This window comes from Canis aureus, chromosome 22 (assembly GCF_053574225.1).
Source record: "Canis aureus isolate CA01 chromosome 22, VMU_Caureus_v.1.0, whole genome shotgun sequence".
Taxonomy (NCBI): domain Eukaryota; kingdom Metazoa; phylum Chordata; class Mammalia; order Carnivora; family Canidae; genus Canis; species Canis aureus.
Window position 1 is genome coordinate 11,423,310 of NC_135632.1, and position 19,958 is coordinate 11,443,267.

At 36.3% G+C, this 19,958-nt stretch overlaps 1 protein-coding gene across 50 annotated transcripts in view; it reads left to right on the plus strand.

Moving 5' to 3' along the window:
* Window positions 1-19,958, plus strand: part of LOC144293759 (uncharacterized) — a 472,204-nt gene that overhangs the window by 67,372 nt on the left and 384,874 nt on the right. For 44 of the 50 annotated variants that reach the window (XR_013361003.1, XR_013361004.1, XR_013361006.1 and 41 more), the window contains one exon: window positions 10,744-10,798. The exons of 3 other annotated variants lie outside the window; for them this stretch is intronic. The gene's annotated coding sequence lies outside the window, so the exon portion shown is untranslated. Of the gene's footprint in view, window positions 1-10,446; window positions 10,557-10,743; window positions 10,799-19,958 lie in introns of all 50 variants that reach the window. 3 more of the 50 variants (XM_077864823.1, XM_077864834.1, XM_077864821.1) reach the window with 1 other exon arrangement.

The window sequence follows — 19,958 nt, forward strand, 5'->3', positions numbered from 1 at the left end:
CTGAGATTTATAGGGAAAAGAAATGCAGAAGAAAAAAGGAGAGTGTAGCTGCAAAATATTTGTCACAGTGTTCATCACTAAACTGAGAAACCTTGTAAAGTTATGATGTTACTGTGTCAGTTGAGAGTCAAAGTTCTCTTGAGTGTATACTGTTGAAAGCCTGAAACCTCACCACTGAAACCTCCTCTGCAAAGGGCCCCTTTATTCTGATTCTGGGAAGCAGGGATAAAAATGACATAGGTAAAAACAGAATCTAGCTCCATGTACTACACCGGACCTAGAACTTGTCTTAAGGCAGTGTCTACTTGGAAGTGGAGTGGAATTGCTTGAGTGCTGCTATAAGACGACAAAATAGGTCGAAAGTACTAGTCACAGATTAGAACAATTGATTCTGACCAAGTATCCGCGATGCATGTTCAATGATGAAAGTAAAAGAAACTTGCAGTCAGTTTTCCACTGGAAAACTTTATAGAAAGCATAAGTTTTTAATATGCTTAGTGCTGATGAGAAAAAATGACTTTTTAGATTTGGGGAGAGTTGGCAAATTCGAGATATGATTAGATTCTTAGCACACAAATATGTCCATAACAAAGGAAATGTAGTGTCTTGTTATGCACAAAATAATAATGACAAAAATAAAATGTATTGAGGTTTTTTGTTTTTTTTAACACCATGTTGCATTATTCTGGGATTTCTTTCCATGCAATTTAATTCTGACATAGGTCTGTAAGTCACCCATTCTTACTGGTCCCATTTTATATATGATAAAACTGAGGCACAAGGTTAGTGGAGGTGTTGTGCCCAAGATCGCGAACCCGAGAAACCACCAAGGAGCCGACACCGATGCAAACACACGAGGGTTTATTTACAAGCTCGAGCTTGGGTCCAAGTGTACCCAACACAGCGGAGCAGGGACTTGGACCCCGAGGTGGGTTTCAGCTTAGTTTTAAGGGCTGGTCTAGGGGACCTCCAGAAGGGGTGGAGGAATTTCTCAAGTTCTGTTTATATTCTGATATGGGGCTTTCAAGGGCATTGAGCTCTGTTCTTATTCTAATAGAGGCTTCCTGCCCTTGGCTTGGGCTCTGTTCTTTTTCTTAATACGGGGCTTTCTAGGACATTAAGCTGTAAGCTGTTTTCTTCCTGTAACTGAAGGAATGTAAATTTCAGCTCTTATTCACAGGGGCCTGGGATGGCGGTACTTGTGCTAACCCTAAACTTGAGGTGGAATGGCCTTGATTTTTCTCGGCCTCCACAGGAGGAGCTAGGATTCAAACCTAAGTGCACCAGCTTCAAATTCTCAACTCTTAACCATCATGCTATTGCTAATTGTAAATATAACTAAATATTGAAATACTCTGATCCATAAGATAAAAAGTAATGAACTAAGAAAAAATATGGCAGTAGGAAATAGCATTTGGATTAGATCTCTGTGGGAGCATTACAGAGTCTTAAGAGTAGTTAGACATAAATTGGATCTTTTCAAGAAAAAAATATTTTTTCATTTATGAAAATGAGAGGCTTTTATCTTAAAGAAAATTTATGTAAAGAAAACAAATTTTAAGTGGAATACATGAGTGTTGTTCCCAACCTTGGCTGCACATTGGACTCCTCTGCGGAACTTTAAAAACTTAACAGATGTCTGGGTTCCACCCCAGATATTCTTACTGAATTGGTGCCAAGTGCAGCCTGGGCATAAGGATTTGTGAAAGCTGCCCAGGTGGCATCACTACAAAAATTGAAGTCTTGAGAGTGGCTTCATGTTAAAGCCTAAGAAGTCAGTATGGAATCAGGGTGTCCTGGGGTTGAAATCACATGTGTGATTTTGGGAGATTCACTTTTCCTTTCTGAGATTATCTTCTTATCTATCCAATGGGGATAATAATAGTGCTTAACTTTGAATTTGTAGAATGCACACAAATCTCTTAACAATGCGTATCATGGTCACTCAAAGATTGAAGGCAGATCGTAGGTGAGGTTTTTTCCTAAATTATGAGACAACAAGGAAAATCAGTAAAGCAAAGCTTTTTTTTTACTGAATTTAATGCTTAATTGATAACTTCTATGAAAACTAAATGATATATATCATATCTATATAATCTATTATTTATCCATCTGTCTATTAATCACTGGCAAACTATGTAGCTTTTTTGGAGTAGAAGTTCATCTTCATTTGCTTAGCACAATCTTATATTCCCAGACACAGTAGAGAGTCAGAAGATGTGCAAATACAAAGAAGGCAGCTTTAAACAATGATTTTCCTATCTCTCCCCTTCTCACTCCCCTTAGAGAATCTTCATAACCCCCCATGTCCCAGTCTTCTGGGATTGATCTCTGCCTTACCTCAATCTTGCTTATTGAAATGTCAGTTAGAAAATCCAAAGCCATTCTTTTGACTATCCTGGAGAAAGCATTTAAATTTGGTAACATGTTAGTCACATTGGACATCATTCTAGGAGGCATAGAACCATGAGTCATTCTTTCTGTGAGGTCTTGTACTGACTCCTGACTTAGAGTCAACATCTGCTTTTCTGATTCTGCTTAATTCCCCATTTCCTGCTGCATAACCATGACCATGTGAAAGTTTCAGGTTTTTGACTACCATAAGCTACTGTTTCCAAGTAATGGCAAGATGAGCAAGTGCTTTAGGAGATATCACTCAAGAATACATGCTTATGAGTTACTGCAAATATCTTGGCTGTTAACCTTTTTCATTGGGCCAGATATATTTAAGAATGTCCTACTTTTTCACTCTATCAGAGTTAAGCAACTCTGGTTAATGTGGACATAGGTCTTTTTCCATTAATTAATATGAAAAGACTACGGTAAAGATGATGCTTTAGGCTTGGCAATAGAGGAATCTTTTCTTTTTAAAAGTCTAATGTATATATACTTAATTTAAAAACTTATAACTGTTAAGTTTCTTTAAAGAAATAATTTAGTTGTTATATATGGCCATTTTCCATGCATTCTACATGTATTAGTTAACATCATGTATGAACTTGATGCTATACAGCTAAAGAAACCAAGAACATCCAATTAGAAACTGATAGAGGTTAAATTTAAATGTAAGCAGGGCAGCCCTGGTGGCGCAGCGGTTTAGTGCTGCCTGCAGCCTGGGGTGTGATCCTGGAGACCCTGGATTGAGTCCCATGTCAGGCTTTCTGCATGGAGCCTGCTTCTCCCTTTGCCTGTGTCTCTGCCTCTCATTCTCTCTCTGTGGCTCTATGAATAAATAAATAAGAATCTTTAAAAAATAAAAATAAAAAATAAATAAATGTAAGCAGTCTGATTCCAGAAAATGAGCTCTAACATTATACCCTATCACCAACAGCAAAGGTTTACAAACACAGTAATGCCTTACAGCATGAAACAAATTCCTTTTATTTTTTCCTAGCATTTTATCAATGTCAAATGATAATATTAGGTTCATTATTTCTTTATTTAACTATGTTGAGAGATGCCTTGCAAGGAAGTCCCTGATCATGAAGTTATCCATCATGAAAGTTTTCTTTTTAGTTTTCAAAATAGGCAATCTGAAGCAGTGCTCCTCTGATGTATTTCTTTCGGAGCTCCACTTTCTTTCTGAAAGTCATTTCCCTTGGACAAATTTTTTCAATTAGATAATTTTCTAGTAAAGCTCTAGCTTTATTTCTCAGCTTTTCCAGTGGTTACTCAAAATCTGACATTTTTTTCTGATTGCCTTTTAAAATAAAATCCCAAATTTATGTAATTTTTTTTGCAATAAACTACCTAAATTGGAGCTAGTAATAAATACATCTATGAGCAGTTTCTAAAGGCTCCAACTAATTCTCACATAGAAACATCCTAAATAGAGTAACTCCTCCTCAACTTGGAACCCTCTTTGTTGGTAGGTAATTATTACCTAAATATTATGTACAAAAAGGAAATTGCATTAATCTTTGGAGCTCAAATATCTAGTCTTGCCAACTGCATATGCAGAAATTTCACACAGATCCCCCTGGTATTTCTGCAGGACCATAGGGGTGCCCTTATGAGAATTCACACACCTGTCTTCTGCAGTACCAGATGGCATCCATCAACTCTTTTTCCTTCCTGTTCTGACTTCTCTGTGAAGCTTCTAGAAGTGTAGCATCAAAATGGTTGGTGGCAAAGTGCCTACTGAGAATATTGTAAGAACTTCAAGATGCACATCAAGAGTACTACTATACAAAGCTGTGTCCAAAGCTGCCCCTCCTTGGGAGATGTGCTGAGTTCTGGATAGACAAGGAAGAATGACGCTGTCTCCAGTTCTGCATTGCCTTGTGTCACCTCAGTATAGAAACAGCAATATTTTTACTCAGTGTCTCTTAGAAATAGCAACCTCTTTTCTGGCCCTATGCCATTTTTCATAAAGGGCTTAAAATTTGTCCAAATGATTGGTCAGGGAGCAGATACCCTATAATAAACTCCATTTCTTTTCACCAGTTTTCTCTCCCGTGGGGATCTTTATGAAAACTAACGTTAAAGCTCCTTTCTTAACCTTCTGTGCGATCCTTATCCCCTTGTCCCTGCACAGAAACTGGAATGGCAGTTATATAACTCCACTCAGCAGAAGCATTTATTCCAGGATTTCCTTGTATTTACTTTTCCATGGCTGAGAGCATTTTCCTTCTACCAAATCATGACTCATTTCTGTTGGGGAACAATTAAAAAAGAGAAAAACTGGAAATAGAAATGGGGAAAAAAACAGACAACAGAGTTTAAGAATAGAGGATCTTGTAATTAAACTTGGGAGCTACGAAGGTCAACCAGAGTGTTAGATTTGCAGCCTGAGATTTTTTAGAAATCAATTTTAGGGTGTTCTGTGGAAAAACAGACTACAAACAAACCTTTTGATCTAAAGTCATCCTAGGCTGAGCTGAGATTCTGTAACCCCAAATTTTGGGGAGAGCTGTTGAAAAATATCTTTTAGCATAGCTGGGTATATTACATAAAGAACCCTCATTTTCCCATCTCCCACAAATTACTTGTTTTCAGGACCGTGGAGAGATTACAGAGGATATTAGTAACACCAAACCAAGTATCAAGCAACTATTAACACTTGGGTGGAATCTCAGATCTGGAAAATGAAAACACTTCTAAGCATATATATTTTCTGCAACCAAGACAAAAAACATAAAAAATCTGCATGAAGCTTTTTGTAAGAGAGAATCTAAGGCCAATCTCTAGTGAACAGAAGGATATTAAATGAATAGGATAGAAATGAATTTTAATGGCTCATTATTAGTAATTTTGATGTGCAGAACACCTTTTATACTTTAATGAAATCTTTTTATTTTAGTGATTGTAAAAGTCACTTTGACATGTAACTTTGATCTTCCATATTCTATTTCAGTCAGAGAATTTTATGTTTCTTGATGAATAAGAGAGGGTCTGCTTTTTTCTCTTTACAACTCATCTTCATAGGGTGAATGGCTGGCTATGGGTTTCATAGAATTTTAAATAATTCATCCTTCTGGATTACAAATGATTATATTTTTTTGTGAGTTTAATGAACATCCCATTATCATCAAGGAAATGCTTTATTCTTTTAAGAGGCCTTATGTTTGTTTTAGAAAAATCTGGAACATTGGTCTCCACCATGCTTGTGTGTGTCATAAGAAAATAGTAATAAAGGAGGCACTCAGTGTCAGGATCACCTATCACCATGTGTTTGTTAGAGGGTATGTGATTATGAGAAGGAGAAAGCATCTTGTTGGACACCTCACCACTCATTCCTGATGGGGAGAAAAAGATCCTTTCACCTAGAGTAGTGGTTTAGATGTTAACAGGTAAAACAGCATATCTGTTTTTCCTGCGAACTTCATTAGCATCCAAATAAGAGTGGAGGGCTTGAATTTGTGAGAGAAAAGACAAGGCCAGTAAAGGGAAGTTTCCCAAGGAAAAGGTTTGGGAAAGGAGTTCAGTAGGCAGCAGCGGGAACAGGAGGAATTAAAAAGGGAGAGGAGAGAAATTGAGTAGTGGGAGGGAAGAAGGAGCAAAAGAAAAAAGCCAGTTGCCAAGATCTATAGCCAACCTTTCTGTAGTATGTGACCAAAAATTAAGTCAGTGTTAAAATTCCTGCTGTTCTCTATCTACTGCTCTGTGAAGATCTACCAGATTCTTCCTTATACTCCTATTGTATTTTGGGTGCATGTCTGATACGGAGGAACTAGTGAGGTACAATGCCCTTAGGAACAGTGATGGTAACTGTTCACCTTACAAGGATTCCAGTGGAGACAGGGTTGTGTGCCGTTCCCTTTTCCTCTCACAAACCTAAATAGTTATCCCTGGTTTCCTATGCCAGCGGTTAGAGAAGGCGGAAACTAGAATTCCTGGATAGCAAGGACTATTTAAAAAGACTGAAGGGCAGGTGCTGAAATACCAACAAGTGATAGCAGTCAAGGTGGGGAAGGGCTAGAAGCACTATAAAAAAATGAACGCTAAAGGATGACTAGAGTTAGTCAAAGTGAGGGCTGAAAACCCAACAGAAGTATAAGTTTAATTAAATTTAAGAGAAAATTTACCAGATGTTGAAGGGACGAAAGTGTAGAGGATGGAAAAGAAATTATATATATATATTTAAGATTTTATTTATTTATGAGAGAGAGAGATAGATAGAGAGAGAGGCGCAGAGACACAGGCAGCGGGAGAAGTAGGCTCCATGCAGGGAGCCCGATGTGGGAATCGGTCCTGGTCTCCAGGATTAGGCCCTGGGCTGAAGGCGGCGCTAAACCGCTGAGCCACCCAGGCTGCCCTAATTATATATTTTTTGAGCTCAGAGGTGGACATAAACCCCTTGGAGATCACAAGCGGATCCAGGTACCATCTGAGGACGTGTGTGGGCATTTTCTCAGAGTTCCATTAAGAGGCAGAGGAGACTTACCATTATAAAAAAGACAGAGGGAACAGAGCTAGTCAGTTTGAGGAAGATCTTCACAATAAAGACCTGAAGTTATAGATGTTGCATGGTCTTTCATCATGCCTTCTGTGGCATGTGGCCACCCACAACTATTTGAACGAAGGGTGTTACTACTGAAAGAGTGAGCAGTTATTTGGCACACCAAGGATTTAAAGCAGCCTTCCTGTCAGTCAGCCCCTCCCTGCTTTGTCCCCAGGCAGTTCCCTCCTGTGAAAATAAGAAACCCTTAGGCTCTTCTCCTGGGACAGCAGAGAAAAATGTCAATTTAGAGGCAGAATATAGAATCTAAACCCTGAAAGGGATCTTAATGAATTTCTAATGCAATTGTCTCAGAGAAAATATTAGCCCAAAAAAGTAGGTGTTTTTTTTTTTTTTTTTTAAATACATTGTAACTAAGGAGAGAGGGTGAAAATTCATTTTTTATTCCAGTTGTAGGATAATACCCTCTACCCCTGAGAACTTATGAAGTGGAGTGGAAAACCCCTGAACAAAAATGTTTTTAGATTCCTTGTTATTTACATTATTTCTTCTTGGGGAGCCTGGGTGGCTCAGTTGGGTGAGTGTCTGCCTTCTGCTCATGCTCAGGTCACGATCCCAGGATTCTGGGATGATCAGGCTCCCTGCTCAGAGAAGAGTCTGCTCCTCCCTCTCCCTCTACCTGCCACTCTCCCTGCTTGTGCTCTCTGTCAAATAAATAAAATCTAAAAGTATGTAAATAAATAAATGATTTCTTCTTGCTAAAATCCCCATGAGGTATATGTATTTTTAAACTTTAGCATTAAATTCATACTGGATACTGAGAAACAAATACTCCATTAAAAAAAAAGAAGCAGGAAATGAACATAATAGAAGTAAGTCTGTTGATTTCTAATTAACTGACCAGAGACTCAACAGGCTTATAGATCAGAGGGTGTAGTTGTGGAAAATGATTTTCCATCTCTAAATATTTTATAGATGCTTTTACCTAATATTATTTCCAGAGATACATATTATAGATATGTAGGCAGTTTGCTAAAAAATTACTACTTGAGAGTGAAGTCTGTGTGGTCCTCTCACCACTTAACATGAACTGATGTACATGATTGCATGGTCCTGAAAGAAGCAGGGTATTGTATAATTCTATGTTACTACATATGCTATTCTTAGACCTCCTATTACACTGAGGTCCTCTATAATAATGACAGATGTATGATTCATCAGGTTGTCATAAAAAAGATGAAAAAAGATTTTAGAAAGCAAAAAGAATGTGAACACTGAAAGAATATATATAAATGGAATAAGAAGGAGGCCTCAGGATTTTGTGATTAAATCCATCAAAAAATATTGACTTAGCCTTTTAACCTTTTATTTAACCTTAATTCCACAAATAGCTAGTTTTTTTTTTTTTAACTTTTATTTATTTATGATAGTCACACAGAGAGAGAGAGAGAGAAAGGCAGAGACATAGGCAGAGGGAGAAGCAGGCTCCATGCACCAGGAGCCCGACATGGGACTTGATCCCCGGGTCTCCAGGATCGTGCCCTGGGCCAAAGGCAGGCGCCAAACCGCTGCGCCACCCAGGGATCCCTACAAATAGCTAGTTTTAAGTGGCTTATCGTTATGTGTATGTGTCTTTATTTTAAATTTAAATTCAGAGCTACCTAATATTGAATTTTATTGAATGGTGATTGCACCCGTCAGTGTTCCAGCATGAAACAATTCCATTCACATGGCTCAGCTAAAATTTACTGAAAGGACTGATTATAGAAGTGTGGCAGCAGTAAGGAAGCCACCCCAGAAAGTGAGAAAGTAAGGTAGGGGGAGCCAAAGATAATCAACAATGAAAAGCTGTTACTACCGCCTGGAGAGTAATATACTAAAGCCTAATAAAAAGAGCCATGGATAAAGTGACCCCTAAACTCTTAGGGGTCATAGTCAATGAAGGGATGCAAGCAGTGACACAAAACATTGAGCTGACATGTGGAGTAGGGAGAGGGGGAATGGAGTAGGAGGGTGATTATAGGGAAAGGAAAAAATTACTCCAGTTCTCCCTTTCTCCTTTCAATCTTTGATCTCTTGCCCATGCCTTCCTTTAGCCAAACCCACTAGAAACCAGAAAGCAAAAAACCTGGGTAATATATTCTCCGAGAGTCTACTGCTTGGGACACACAGCGAGACAGGAAGATGTGGAGAATGGATCTGAAAAGAGAGAGAATGACCACTGTGATCTCAGATGTTAAGAATCACATAGCACTTTCTACTGATCCAAGCCAGCAGAGAGATGATGAGTGAAAGCATGCTTACCTAGTGCAGAAGGAGGGCAGTGAAGGATTCCATTACCAATATGGTCTTTCTAGTCAGGAACATGTTCATAAAAAAAAAAAAAAATTGCAGAGAGCAGATATATCTATTTACGTAGTCAAGAGTGCTGAAATTATTTTTTTTAAAAAAGATGTAAAAGTGATTTCTTCTATATAAAATTCATTCACATTTCCATGAACAAGACGTATTTATATTGCTATCAGTTTTCTGCAATTTACAGAGTTGTAAAATAGCTCAAAGATGAAAAGGTGAAGTCAGGATAGCCTGGGGTAACCCCTGATTTCTTTAGTTATTTCAACACCTTTCATAAGTTAATCAAGATCAGAAAATTAATAAATTACTCATAAGTTACTCTTTGAAATCAGTTCCCATGTTGAAATATTTGTCCCCTTTTTGGTTTTTAGCCCTCAGTACTTAATCAGTTATATTTTTATTGTAACACTTTCTTTACTGAAAGGTTTAGCAAGAATAATGCATTCGTTTATCTCTTCCCCCAGATATGCAGTGGCACCCTGTCCCTTATCTCATACTGTTCATGTTTCCTTTACATCTTCTAGGTTTGTGTCTCTTGCTTATCCCCAATAATCTTTCAACCTTATAAGCAAGGATAGCCCTTAAGGAGAACTTATGCATTCCATGCTGTCTCTCTGCCCGAGTTCTCAGAAGTTGCTCCCTCTTCTTCCCATCCATCTGGATATTATTATTATTCAGTCTTCAGGGTAACTACTAGTCGTCTTTTCCATCTGACTACTGAATGCTCTAGGTTACTCTTGGATATACTGAATTGGGTTTTTCATTGTTTTCTAATCATCTCGTATGTTTTCATTTTATGTTTTTAACTAAATGTGGATCATATTGTGATAGAGCCCGAACTGTGAGTTTGTTTGCCAGTACAACCAATTTAAAATTGAATTTGAACATTTTTTTAAAAAAGATTTTATTTATTTATTCATGATAGACCTAGAGAGAGAGAGAGGCAGAGACACAGGCAGAGGGAGAAGCAGGCTCCATGCCAGGAGCCCGACGAGGGACCCGATCCTGGGACCGCAGGATCGTGCCCTGGGCCAAAGGCAGGCGCCAGACCACCGAGCCACCCAAGGATCCCCGAATTTGAACATTTTTAAAAGAATACACTCCCTCCTTCCTTTTCCTGAACTATCTCCATACACTGTCATTATACATCTGGGCATTTTTACTATTGTGCTCTTTTCCTGTATCCACAGGCATTTGACTTTGGTACCTTGTTACAGAGATCGACGAAACAAGCTATTTGCTATCAGGAGCCTAGTTTTATACTGAACTTACTTCCTTTTTGCATCTGTGGCTTAGCTATGTGAGTGCGTGTGTTTGCATATGGATTGATTGTTTTTATAAGTCAATCAGGAATATGCCCTTTGGCTGTGTGAAAAGTTAGTGATAGTAACATGAGTTCACATTTGTATATTCTGAAGCTTTCAAGTATTTGTATATACATTTTCCTATTAAAATCCCATAATTATCTGATTGTCTCCATTTTACAGATGAGCAAACTGAGTTCCGGATAAATTAAATGCTTTGCTAAAGCTCACACAACTGGTAAGCAATAGGTCTACTTGTTTTTAAATCATGTGAAGAAATTCAAGTAAATGAAAAGTCATGCATGTGGTCTTGTTTCTAATAGAAAGGAAAATTGCATTTAAACAGTGCTATAGGCATTTTAGTAGGTTATTTTGCTAGAGCACTGAGAAAATAGTAGGAAAACCTTTAGTTTTGCAAATAATCTGAAAGCATTTTATCTGTAAACATACTATTTGGTCTGTGAAATGAGCATCACCTCTACCCCCATTTATTTATTCTATTCTATTTCCTGATTGCTTTTGCTCATATTCCACTGTTCTTTTTCTCACAAGGTTAAAAAGAACACGTGCAGCTGTCTACACAGAGCAGACTCACACATACACATGAATTTAATTTTAAAAAGGCCAAAAAATAAGAGGACCAACTAAATATGTTAGATTTTGATTAGCTCCACTATTAAGAATTCATTAGATATACTGAAATATTACTTTTAAGGCTGTCCTTATTTCTGAGGATACCATATTAGACATAGAGTATTTATTTTTCATAACTGACATAATCTAAACTTGAAGTATTTCCTAACGATATTAAAATAGATTACATTAGGGTGTCTGGGTGGCTCTTTCGGTTAAGCATCCAACTCTTGGTTTGGCTCAGGTCATGATTTCAAGGTCCTGAGATCAAGCCCCACATGGGGCTTCAAGCTGGGCATGGAGCCTGGTTAAGGTCCTCTCCCCCCCCCCCCTGCACTCCCTCCCCAACGTACACACTCTTCTCTCTCTCTCTCTCTCTCAAAAAAAAAAAAAAAAGAAAAAGATCATATAAAATTTTGTGTACCCCTGCAAAAAATTGGAAACAAGTTGACTGTTGAATTTATTAGAAATGTAAATGAATTAAGGAAATGGAGGTTCTGAAAAGCATGGAAATCAACGAAACTTTTTCTGAGTATGATTTGATTAATTCACAAAACATTTCTTATTTAGAAATACATTTAATTTAGTCAACATCACAGGGAAGAAACTACTTCGCCACAATTGAATTTTCTTAATAACTAAAACTTCCTATTTAGAGGACCAACACTTTAATTTTATTATGGATAACAGTATTTCCTAAATATATCATACTCTATATGACTTCTTAAATAGCACTTTACACACATCATTATAACATGGCTCATGATTATGAAATTGATGTGTATACTCTGTTATAAACACAGCTTCAAAAAAAAACAAAAACAAAAAAACACAGCTTCAGGAACTATTATGATGTGAAGGGTTATTTATTCCTCAACTAAATGGTCCCAAACTGCTAATATATTTGAATGCCTTCATTTGTCTTTTTAAAATTCCTTTCCCCCCTAAATTTTTAATAAACATTCTAAATATACAACAAAGTTGAAAGAATTTTATGGTAAACACCCATATACCTAAAGCCTCGATTTTACTAATGACATTGTACTATAGAATGTACTCACTTTCTTACAGATCAGCGCATCAATGCATCCCTCTATCCATTCATTCATCCACTTTATTTTTAAAATTCATTTCACAGTAATTACAGATATGTTAGTATGCTTCTCTCTGAAAAATGCAGCATGCATATCATTAATTAGAGTTCAATGTTTGATGTAGTTTCTTCTGAGGTAAAATTTATATAACAATGACACAGAAATCTTAGGTATACAATTGCTGAGTTTTGGCAAGTACATATACTCACCTAAACCCTATCAAAATTTCATTTTGTAGTTTTTTTTTAGTTTTTAAAAATTGTAGTAAATATACAAACTATAAAATTTACCATCTTAGCCATTTTTAAGTGTACAGTTCCGTGGTATTAAATGCACTCGTAATGTTATATGACCATAACTACTACCCATCTGCAGAACTTCTACATCTTGAAAAACTGGAAATCTATACAGGTTGTTAAACAATAACTCCCCATTCACTCTTCCTCTCAGCCACCATTCTATTTTCTGTTTCTGTGATTTTAACTACTTTCATTACTTCCTATAAGCAGAATTACATAGTATTTGTCTTTTAGTCACTGAATTATTTCATTCCGTGTAATGTCCTCAAGCTTCTTTCATGTTGTAGATTTATGTCAGAGTATCTTTCCATTATAAGTTAACAATAAATATTCTATTATATGCATATACATATTTTGTTTTTTCATCTGTTGATGAATATTTGGTTGCTTCCACATTTTAGTTATTCTGAATAATGGTGCGATGATATATATATTTCTTTGAGACCCTGCTTTCAGTTCTTTTGGGTATATATCCAGAAGTAGGATTGCTAGATCATATGAAAATTCTATTCTTAAATTTTTGAGGAATTGCCCTATTGTTTTCCACTCAGCTGAACCATTTTACATTCCCATCAACAGAACACAAGAGATCCAGTTACTCCATATCTTTACTAGTATTGTTATTTTCTGATTTTTTTGATGGTGGATATCCTAATGAGTGTGAGATGGTGTCTCATTGTAGTTTTGGTATGCATTTCTTTATGGTTAATCATATAATCTTTTCATGTGCTTTTTGGTCATTTGTATATCTTCTTTGGACAATGTCTATTCATGGCTTTTTGCTCATTTTTGAATTGGGTTTTTGTGGGATTTTTTTTTGAGTTTCAGGAATTCTCTATATATTTTGGATATTAATCTCTTATCAGATATATGATTTGCAAGTATTTTACTCCATTCTATGGATTGTCTTTTGATGCACAAAGTTTTAAAATTTTCGTGAAATCCAATTTTTTTTTTTTACCACCTGTGTCATTAGTGCCATATCCAAAAAATTATTGTCAAATCCAATGTCATAAGTTTTTTGTCCTATATTTTCTTTTAAAATTTTTAGGGTTTTTTAGGTCTTACATTTAGGTCTTTGATACATTTTGAGATAATTTTTGTATATGGTGTTAGGTAAGTATTCAAGTTCATTCTTTTGCATATGGATAGCCAGTTTTCCCACCATCATGCGTTGAAAAGACTGTCCTTTCCCCACTGAATGGTCTTGACACCCTTGTTAAAAATCATTTGACCATTTTGTGAAGGTTTTTTCTGTACTCTCTTTTGTTTGGGTTATTCAAGATTTCTTGATATTCCACATGAATTTTGGATTTCTATTTCTATAAGAATTGTCATTGGGATTTTGATAGAGATTGCATTGAATCTGTACATCACTTTGTGTGGTACTGAATATTAAAGATGTGTTTCCATTTGTTTATGTCTTTGTTAATTTCTCTCAACAATATTTTGTAGTTTTCATTGTGTAAGATTTTCATCTCCTTGGTTAATTCCTAAGTATTTTACTCATTATTTGTCTATTAAGATTTCCTATTTCTCCATGGTTTAATCTTGTTAGTCTTGTGATCTAGGAATTTGTCTATTTCATCTAGGTTATCCAATTTGTTGACATAGTAGTAATGTCCCCACTTTCATTGTCTATGTTACTGTCCTGTTTTGTGTTTAATTTATTTTAGTGAAAAATTTAAATTCCTTTCTGGGAATGCACAGAAATGCATTAGTATCTCATGTTATATAGAAACAAAAAAATACAATTATAAACTGTTGTTACAGTAATACTAGCTTTATAATTGGCCATGAATTTACTTTTCTTGAGATCTTTATTTCTTCATATAGCTTCAAGTTACTGTCTAATATCCTTTCATTTCAACCTGCAAGACTCTCTTGGAGATTACTTACAGGGAAGGCCTAATGGTAATAAGTCCTTCAGATTATATCTGATAATTTCTCTAACATTTAGGAAGGTCAGTTTTGCCAGATACAGGATTCTTGGTTGAAAGTTTTTCTTTGAGGCTTTGAACATATTTGGTCCATGCCTACTGGCCTCAAAAGTTTCTGATGGGAAATCTGCTGATAATCCTATTGAGGATTCCTTGTATGTGATAACAGTTACTTCTCTCCCTGCTTCAAGATTCTGTTTTTTGAATGATTGAATAAATGTATCTTGTTGTGGGTCTCTGAGTTCATCTTATGTAGAATTCCTTGATCTTCTTAGATGTTTATATTTATGCCTTCATCAAATTTGGAAAGTTTCAGCCATTATTTTTCAGATATTCTCTCATCCCCCTCTTTCATTCACTCTCACTCTTGCTCTTGTTCTTGTTCTTGCTGTCTCTCTCTTTCCTCCTAGGACTCCCACATTCTTTCTTATGGACGAGTAATATTCTATTGTATATATACATATGCCACATCTTTTTTATCTATTTACGTAGCAAAGAAATTTGGGTTGCTTCTATATCTTGGCTATTGTAATTAATGCTACAATAAATATAGGGGTGCATATATCTTTTCAATTTAGTGTTTTTATTTTCTTTGGGTAAATATCCAATAGTGGAATCACTGGATCATATGGTATTTCTGTTGTTAATTTTGGGGGAACTCCATACGGTTTCCCACAGTGTTTACACTAATTTACATTCCCACTAACAGTACATGAGTGTTCTCTTCTCCATAGCCTCATCAGCATTTGTTATTTCTTGTCTTTTGGATACTAGCCATTCTGACTGATGTGAAGTGATAACTCATTATGGTTTTGATCTTCATTTTTCTGATGATGAGGTTATGGGATATTATTTTTATAAGTATATATAGGTTACATATTTATATAAATATATATGCCTCTGTGCCAAGGGTCACCTGAGGCATAAATAAGGTTTCTCAAATCTTTTCTGAGCCTGAGCCTTTCTCTGGGCACGCACAGTCACTTTGTAATTTTCTCCATATTTGCAGTTGCTCTTGAATGTCCTAGTTTTTAATGTTCCATTTTCAAAAGGGAAAAAAGAAAAACAAAGTGGGGGTAAAGGTTGCCAGCTCTTTAAATTTCCAGAAGTCACTTCAGCTGGAGGATGAAGAGTGTGTGTGCAAAAATGACTGCCCATTTTTTTGCACCTTTGTCATCAGGACCAGCAGTCAGAGACCACATCCCTGATGTTTGATCCCCTCAGTCCATCCCTGAGGACTGGGCACTTTATGTCTACCTTGGCTCCTTCAAGTTGTGTGTGAACTGCTCCAGGAATAATCGTGTGGCTGTCTACCACAGGGTTGGAGAAAAAGGGGCTGGGAAGCTGCTTCTGTGCTGAGATAACATTGACTAAAATTCACTAAAATTTACTGTCCAAGCCTTTTCCTGGAAGTTGCTAGCCTTCAGTAAACTCCAGATTTCTAAAATAGTTACATTGGACAGATTTGACAGTGCAATTGTTGTTTAGAAGGGAGACAGATTCCTGGTGCTTCCTATTCTGTTACCTTCCTAGAATCCTCTACCTCCCTCATTTACTTTTGATAGTATTTCTGACTCTTCCCTTATTTGTCTTTTTGTTCTTTTTTGGGGAAGTCATTCTTAAATATATCCTAAATGGAGCTCAATGCCCCTGACAATGTTTTATGTTCCTTCCTGAGGAAAACTTTTTAAAATTTTCTACTTGGTAAATGTGAATATAAGATTTTAGACTGAAAGAAGAAATCAAGCTAAATAAATAACCTGGAAAAAAAAAACCAAGTAAATATAAAATATTTTCATAATAGACTTCTAAAAATCTAATACAAAATTAAAATTTCACAAATAATTAGCAAGTAATTCAGTCTTCCCAAGAAAGTATGAAATGATAAAAAATAACCCCTCCCTTTCCCATTTTTACCACTCAAAAGTTTCTTTCTCCAAAGGTAACTATTGCTATTACAACTTTTCTGAAGTCCTTGAAAAAATATGCATGTAATAGCATATGTATAAAAAAGTAATATACATTACATAAATAATAGTTATATATAATTTTTAATCTTTACTTGAATGTAGTTATAGTATGCACGTTGTCTGTACTTCTGATATGATAGTGTTATTTCCATAATGGTAAATAATGATACTAACATTACATACAACCTAATCTATTTAAGTACTGATTTAAAAATGGACATTTAGATTGTTTCCAGATTACTTTAGCCAATGCGTGCATTCACCAAATTACTAGCAGCAGTATTACTGGGCCAAAAGTTATTTTTTTTTTAAAGATTTTATTTATTTATTTGTTCATGATAATCACAGAGAGAGAGAGAGAGAGAGAGAGAGAGAGAGAGAGGCAGCGACACAGGCAGAGGGAGAAGCAGGCTCCATGTATGGAGCCCGACTTGGGATTCGATTCCGGGTCTCCAGGATCGCGCCCTGGGCCAAAGGCAGGCGCCAAACCGCTGCGTCACCCAGGGATCCCCAAAAGTTATTTTTAAAATTAAGAATTGGGATCCCTGGGTGGCTCAGTGGTTTAGCTCCTGCCTTCAGCCCAGGGCGTGATCCTGGAGTCCCGGGATCAAGATCCACATTTGGCTCCCTGCATGGAGCCTGATTCTCCCTCTGCCTGTGTCTCTGCCTCTCTCTCTCTCTCCCTGTGTCTCTTATGAATAAATAAAATCTTTAAAAAAATAAAATAAAATAAAGAATTTACTTTTCTGTGAATAGTGAATAGTACTTTGATACTATCTATTAACAGAGGGCCTTCTAAACTTCAAAACTTGGAAAAACCTCAGAGGAGATGAATTAAAATATGACTCTCCCCAACAGTGTAAGTACAAATCAAATTACTATATTATTAAAATTGATTGAGGAAAATATTTGCCCAAAATAAAAATCAATACCTTATAGTATACAGAATCCTGGGGTTATAGTACCCAGTCCTCTCACCTGGCAGGGAATGAGGATTGCAGAGTGAGTGGGACATCTGAAAGTTTCCTTGGCCACATGGGCTTTGTGGAGCCAAGGGGGTAGGCAGGGAGTGTGTTCCTTACTGGAAGGTATAGATTTCTTACTGGAAGATAAAATCAAGGGAGCATAGAAAAGAATCAAACCTGAGGAAGAAGGGAAGGTAGTAAGCTATAAAATGTTGCCCCCAAAAGTTACATACATAGGAGAAAACCCAGAGGAAGATAGCTTTAGAGTGTGGAGCCAAGGTAGTAACTGTATATACTCAGTCTGCTTTAGCAAGATTCTCAAGAGAACTAATTAAGTTTAAATAAATGAGGAAGACAGGCAGCTCTTAATTTATTTAAAATTAAGTTTAAATAAATGACGCAGTGGTTTAGCGCCACCTGCAGCCTGGGGTGTGGTCCTGGAGATCCGGGATCGAGTCCCACGTCGGGCTCCCTGCATGGAGCCTGCTTCTCCCTCTGCCTGTGACTCTGCCCCTCTCTCTCTCTCTCTATGAATAAATAAATAAAATCTTTAAATAAATAAATAAATAAATAAATAAATAAATAAATAAATAAATAAATTAAATAAAGAAGGCAAACACATGTAAATAGACAAAACAACAACAAAATAAAGGACACAAGGAAACACATCACCAAAGAGGTGATGTAATTGGAATTACCATTTGAAAGAAGATTCAGCCTTTGCAAAAATTTAATAAAATACATTGAGATAATGACATGCTTTTATTTATTTATTTTTGCTTGTCAGTTTGTGTCTCTTTTCTATCATTTACCTATTGCCTTAATAATTTGTATAACAAACCACTCAAAACTTAGTGGTTTAAGAAAACAACCATTTATTCCTTTTCCCATATTAGTTCTGCCAACTGGACAGTTGGGCAGTGCTGATTGTCAGTATTGACTGTGCTAAATAATTCTGGTTTTGGTTGGGTTTCACTGACAAGATTAGCAGTTTCCATGCTCTTGACTTGGACGTCCTTGGCTTTCTTCACATGTTTCATCCTCCAGCAGGATAGCCTGGTGATTGCATGGATTCAAGAGAGGAAGCAAAAATGCACCCTTGCTTTTTTTGCTTTCATTGAGTTTGTTGGTATCCTATTGGGCAAAGCAAGTCACACGGCCAGGTTCAGGGTCAGTATGGAAGGGCACTATCAAAGGGTGTGGTTACAGAGAGGTCTGAAACGTTGGGATTATTAATGCAGTTATTTACCATTTATTCCCTCTTGCTTCTGGGCCTTTCCCCATGCCTATATAATTTTATATCATTCTTTACTTTTCTCATCCCCTTACCAATAGCTATTTAGCCTTCAGACCTCAGCTTCAGTGTCATTTCTTAGTAGTCTTCTTGCCCCCCTTTCCTCTCCTACCATTGGGTTAAGTGCCAGTACTGTGTGCTATTATAGCATGCTGCACATTTCTTACCATATTTCTTATTGGATTGGATTCTCTTTTAGGATGGGACCCATGGCTTGGTTTTAGAATTGCTAAAGTAATTTTATATGGATTCTCAGGAAGACTTTAGCTTAGAAAAATTACTACAGTATTTCCTAAGTATATGTAAATAACATTTTCATTTATAAATTAAATGACTAAAAGTAACTTTAAATGTTGTCTTTAATTATTTAAAATGAATATAAAACTTAAAATTCTCAAAACGTAGAGGTGAAATATTACATATCAAATGGGTGCTCAAAGCACATCTTATAGATCAAATATTATTTTTCTGGGGCCGAAGAATCTGTCCTGATCTGTGTTTTCTTTTCTCTTCATCTTTAATTTGAATTGTGTTGCAGCATTATTATGAGTAAAGGCATGAGAATCCTGTTAACGTGACTCTGATGTTTTTGGGTAGTAGGAGCACAGAACAGCTGATCCCTGTCATAGGTTTCCAGGTGGAGTGGCATAAACTGGCCATGTTGACCGTTATGTGATTAAAATGAAGGTCTCTTGGATGGTTAGTTTGAAAGGGTAGCTGGATTGTTTTATAAACATCTAAGAACTCAGTCTCCCTAAAACACAAGCCTCATATTAGTTCCACAGGAGAGTGAAGGAAATGGATGTGTGAAGAGTTCTTATCTCTTTTTCTTTACATCAGAGAACTCATAGTGAAAACAAACTCCTGGCCATGAAGGAGACAGTTAGACTTAAAGATACAAAACTTTTGGAGAAGATTGAAGGATTTAGGTTAACTATAAATATAAAATAAAGGCACACTGTTTGAGGGAGAGGTCAATAAACTTCAAATACATTGAAAGGTATTGGTGCAATTTCTTTCCTCAAGGTCCTAAAAAACTGAACAGATATATTTTTTAAATGTGTTTGAGATTTTCTCAGTTGTAAGCCAGGAACATATATTTTTCAGATCAATTTCCATCATTATTGAGTACCTTAGTTTATCATTTTTTTATCTTTAAGGTTAAGTTTTCTAAAATGTACCTGGAATTTATTCCAGTCAGGT